Consider the following 6,000-nt stretch of genomic DNA (forward strand, 5'->3'; position numbering starts at 1 on the left):
TCCACTGATTGACATGTCGACCCAGTACTTGCGAACTATGAGCATCACACAATATCGCATCACTTAATATCGCATCGTATTCATCATGCAACCCAAATGAAAGCCACAAAATAACATGCAAATGGATATTGCAACCGGTGTCCACTCTTCATGACAATGCTTTTGCCTGTGGTGACAATGCGGTCCAAGATGCGAGCTGTGTGGGAAACTACCCAGATTCGACTGTGAGGACGACGGCGATAAACAAAGCTGCCTGCGTAGGAAAGACGAATGAAAATTGGCACCACCAGCGCTGACATAGTTGTCCATCTATCGGCCGGCTGCCATGGGAGTAGCAGGCAGAACAGTTACGAGCACATTCTCAACTTGCATTTGAAAATTAGATATGTTGCTTTGCTTCTCCTAGCCTACTGCTGCGATGATTTTTCTTGCTTGCTTCATCTTGTTATTTTTCTGTTTGCTGTTGGATCTTAGTCTAGATTGCGTTGGTTGGATTTCACCCGGTTTTTCTCATATGATTTAGCTCGTGGATTTGGGGCTAGGATTTAGATAACGAAAATTACAAATCTTGGCCGAATTTACGGATCCATGAAAAAGATGGCATGGCAATATATTTAATTGAAGATGAGGATTCCTGACAACAAAAGATTGAAATTAATTTTGACTAAAGTACTACCAATGCACGGTCTTTGTTCTTGGAGATTTAACTTTGTATGTTGGACTATATGGTGGCATCTACAATATGATTTGTTAATCACTGATAGCAGGGATGTTTCTTCTGATGAAATACATTTTTGTTGGCTTTGATTGAATGGTTAATTTTGAGAGGCTATGGCTGCAAAATATGTCTACTAACTCCATATCGCACAATTGATTATGGTACATAGTTGGAACATAAAATTGTGCTACCATTTGCAATCTCAAGATTAGGTCTACATAACTATCCACATACAGACAAATCTCCATAACTTGATAGTACAATAATGATATGCCAAATTATTAGCATTGTGATTTGGAATAAAAACAGTTTAGGGGTCATTTTCTTCTTCTTACATTAGTATTTGGAATAAACACTCCCTTCGTTCTTAATATCTTTAGATGAACGGTTCTTCAAACTGTATGGACCTTACATTTCTAGAGTTACTTTTCCTTACATTATACTTTATGTTTTCTTGGGATTCTTGACAAATGAATCATCCCACTTCATATGCTTTTCTTGTTTGGAACCTATTACAGTAGTCTGGCATGAGGATAGATCATTGATGCATCTTATCTGCATGTGTACAGATTTATCATAATATTACCCTTTATGTTGCATCCTTAGTTTAGCTCAGTATTGCCCTCACATACGTTGATATGTGATCTTAAGAAGCTGTGATTTTTGTATATGCACTAAACTAACGGAAGTTACCACTGATTCTATAGCTTTACCTGGGAAGAACTAAGAATAATGTACACTCATATTTCTATATTTTTAAATAGTTAAGTTTATTATGTACATGATCAAGTGCAACAACACGGCTCACTAAATAGTACTCCCTCCGTCCATAATATAAGATGCTATTACATCCAATATACTTGCAGTGTCTTTGGTTGTTTTTATTTATATTAAATTTTTATTTATATTCATCTGAACAGAAAGACCATGGTTTGGTTCTATATATATGTAGTACTTCCACTGATTTTTTTCCCTATACAAATATAGTGGACACAAGCATTGAGAGTATCAAATGCGGCAATTGAAGAGCTAATCCATCCACTCAGAGTGTTGTGAAACTTTCAACATGCCCGTTGGTTAATCTATCTGCTGCTTAGTAGCGTCAAATACTCCATCCTCTAATTGTATTGCTGATGTCATTTACATATATGTAACTGAGAGAAAATATGACTTTGTACTATTATTATTTTGACATGTGTTGCTGAATTTTTTTTGTTAAGATTAGCACACCAGTCAGTATCATGGAATGCCATTTGGTTTCACATTCTTTCTACGATCACCTTCTGGCACATTGGTGGTCATAAAATGTTGGGTTGTGAATTTATGATCCAATTTATGAGATACTACAGAAATCTTGGTAGACATGAAACTAGGAGAATGGATGATATAAGGTGGAAATTATAGAATATGAAAATTATTTAAAATGATAAATATTTGGTTCGTGTACATGATGGTTCAGAAGTTCTTCCATTGAAAATGGTAATCCAGTTCTTGCATCTCCATATATTTGTAAAAGTAACTACCATTTTATTGGAAAAATAGATGGACGCAGCAACGCGCGTCAATCATGATCTAGTATACATACGCAATCACTCATATACATGCGCATATGCTTAGGGTATGTTTGGTTGACTGAGTGGTTTTAGCCTGCATTGCATGGGATACTGGATGAGCATGGCCTGATTGGGTTGATGCAAGGATGAGCTAAGATATGTGTTTGGTGGATTGTATGATATGGATTGTATGATATAGATGCACGAGAGATGCTAGATACAGTAGATGTTGTTTGGTATGCTGCATTTAAGATTAATTCTATGAATTTTTTTCTTCCGATTTTAATCATTCCAATTGAATCCAAACCATTTAATATACAAATAGAACAAGTAAACCAAGTCTAAACTAAAATGAAATTTGAAATAAAGTTTGCACGAGAGAAGCTGCAAGCAACATGTTTGAACTAAAGCATTTTCACCAATATGGATGAATTGGTGGAGGGTGGCGAGATGGATGAGGGGGAGATGGGCAGCCGAGAGGAGATGCCGGTGGTAGAGACTCGGCGGACCGGACGACCGGTGGCGTGGTGAGCTCCGACGAGCTCCTCTACAGGCGCACGTGCGCGCAGTAATGGCAGAGTTTGGCGGCGGCGGGCCGGATGACCGGCGGCGTGGTGAGCTCCGACGAGCTCCTCTGTAGGCGCACGTGCGCGCAGTAATGGCAGAGTTTGGCAGCGACGGCGACGGCGGACCGGTCTGACGAGCTGCGCGCGAGAGGACTCAGACGACGACGGCGGCAACGGTGGGTTGTGTGCTCGATAGAAAGAAAAGGGGAAGGAAGATACGTGATGCAAGCGCGGCCCTGGCTCCGAGATACGCCCGATTCCTGAGTATCCGCGAGCCTGGCTCGGAGGCCTCTTTTGCATCTGTCGGGCCAGGCTGAGAAGGCCGCCCAGTCCACCAAACACGCTCGATTCTGCATGTCGGGTGCGAGCCAGGTGCGACCCACGAAACCAAACACGCCCTCAAGCACTCATATACACGCGCATACACTCACCCCTATGAACGCACACACGCACACCCTACCCCTGTGAGCACCTTCGAAAGACTAAGCCGACATATCATCTTGAGATTTACGAAGTCACCGTAGACGCCTCATTATCGACGGAAACGTCTCCTCCCACTGAAAGCGTGTCGTCGGAAATCCTGAAATAAATCCATCAATAATGCAAGCAGGATGATTTGAACCCTCATGGGCTGGTGATACCAATGTTCCTCTAACCATTCAACCACAGGTTGGTTTGCATGTGGCCATGGACGTTAACAAAACTGATAAGAGTTTCTTTTAATCTTTTCCCTCAGCTTTTTCGAGTGGGATATTCTTTTTCCTCCCTGAGTGCTAGCACATGTCGTAAACACTCGTCCCGCAAAAATCGTTTGCGGGCTCCTCTAACAGATTTTTCATTTTCTCATGTAATGCTTGTTTTTTTCCTTTGAACACGGTACAAATGTAAGTGTTTATATACACGCGCATAAATTTACTCGTATGAACGCGCATACACACACCCTATCTCTATAAGAATCTTCGAGAGACTGAGTAGGCATATCATCTTGAAGTTTACGAAGTCACTGTAGGCAACTCGTCGTCGATGGAACGTCTCCTCCCACTAAATGCGTATCGCCGAAAATTCTGAAATAAATCCAAAAATAAATGTGTAATACGTATCTCATTCATATCATAAAGATGGGGTTACAAGTCACATAAAGATGAGGCACCACCACAACACACATCAAAGAAAATAATGAAGGATCACCTCCTCATTCGAGCTTGACGCGGCTTTATCGCTGATATGTAGCTTTGCGGACCTTTAAGGTGGCTCATCAAAAGTAAAGCCCTTACCGTTGAAAGAATCAGACCGGGGCAACACCCCGGGCACGCCATCAAACTCCAGATCTGGCACCACACCAGGACTAAGACGCCAAAGAAGGAGACCATACGTACCATCCATGAACCACGGACCGAGTAAATGTTCCGTCTTCCAGATGTTGTCAATGTAGACCACAAACTACATCCGCTCCTGGACTATCTCCCAAGCTCCGCGCCGATGCTGGAGCAAACGTCGTCTCAACGACGGAGCCGGAGGACACAACTCTACCACAAGGATGTTGTTGCCACGCCATCCTTGCTTTAACAGACTGGTTTCCAAATCCATCCCCAACCATAAGACCGAAGGCCTCGTCAGGGAAGGATCCGAAGAACTTTTATTCAGAGCCGCCATCATCATCATCAAAGCCGAGGTAATGAACAGCCTAAAAACATAGACACAAAAACTAAGAACGGTCCACACGCGTGGATCGGGCGACCCCCCTCACCACCGACGATCGAGGTCACTGACGTATGGGAGCTGCCGGAGAACGGCGTCGAAAGTTGGTCTCTCCTAGCGGCGGTTAGGGTTCCGTCCGCCAGGGACGAGGAAAACGACACGGGTTGCAGGTGTTCAAAAAATGTGTTGTGATGTGATTTGAACTAGTGACCTCCCGGTTAAATGGAACTATATTAACCAAGCGAGCATCTCTAGCTGATCCCATATACCATGTCCCGCAAAATTTGTTTTAAAGGATACCGCAAAATGTATTTTGCATTTTTACGGCATGACTTTTATTCCGACAGATAAGATCAAATAAAATATTTCGCTGTCATGGTAAAATTGCACAACCCCCCTAAAGACACCCGTTAAATTATAATTGGATCTATCTCGACCCCTCCCACGGTGAGTATCTCGTCAGGGACAGGAGGAGCGCGCGTCTTGCTGGTGAAGGCGTTGTGGTGGAGCAAGACGAGGACCACGGGGACGGACGCGTCGAGAACGCAGCAACAGCTAGCTCACGACGACGACAGCGGCTAGCTAGCTCGTGACGGGCTGCTAGCTAGAAAGCTACACAACGTCGGCTAGCTAGCTTGCGGCGCCGAAGCAGGAGTTGTAGCTAGCTAGCTCGGGGCGACGATGGGTGGCAACGCACGGGCGACGACAGCGACATGCGGCAACTTGCATGCTGGGACGGCGGCGTGTTGCACCTCGCGTGCGACGACGGTTGATTTGGCTGGAATCGAGCTCAGGGAAGCTATGGCGCAAGTTGCGAAGAAAGCGGGTGGGGCTGAAATTTTCTTCCCGCCAAAGGAAAGGGCAGCCTCCAAAACGGGGTGAAATCCTGTAAGTATAGTGGAAATGGGCTTGCAGATTCGGGATGTGATACTTGTCGTGGGTATAAGCCTGACAGTAGATGTGTAGGGTACGAAAAGGATGGGCAGAGCCTTAGCTACGGCGAGGTTGTATGAGTTCAGGCCCCTCTACGGTGGAGGTAATAGCCCTACGTCTCAGTGCTCAGGGAGCTTGTTGTCGAGTGGAAATACGGAATACAATGAGTTGCTAACCCCTCTACCAGTGGGGGAGGGTGGCTTATATAGAGTGCGCTGCCCTCCACAACGGTTCCGGTACAGGGGTGGAGTAGTGGGGATTGAATGCGTACGTTACAGGTAACGTACGCCCTAAATGCCAATAAATGCACCTGGAAACGTACGACCGTTTCCCTCCAGGGGGGTTGCGATGTACCGAGTGGTATCCAGTCGGTTAGCTTGATATCCTGTGAATGTTAATCTCCGACTGGATGGTCGAGGACCTGTTACCGACTGGATGATGGGGACTCCTTAATTCAGTCGGAACTGACTAAGGGTCTTGTCCTTTGTGAGGGGTAGTCCTTGGGTAGGACCTACATGACACGCCTATGACC

This window comes from Hordeum vulgare, chromosome 6H (assembly GCF_904849725.1).
Source record: "Hordeum vulgare subsp. vulgare chromosome 6H, MorexV3_pseudomolecules_assembly, whole genome shotgun sequence".
In the NCBI taxonomy this organism is placed as follows: Eukaryota; Viridiplantae; Streptophyta; class Magnoliopsida; order Poales; family Poaceae; genus Hordeum; species Hordeum vulgare.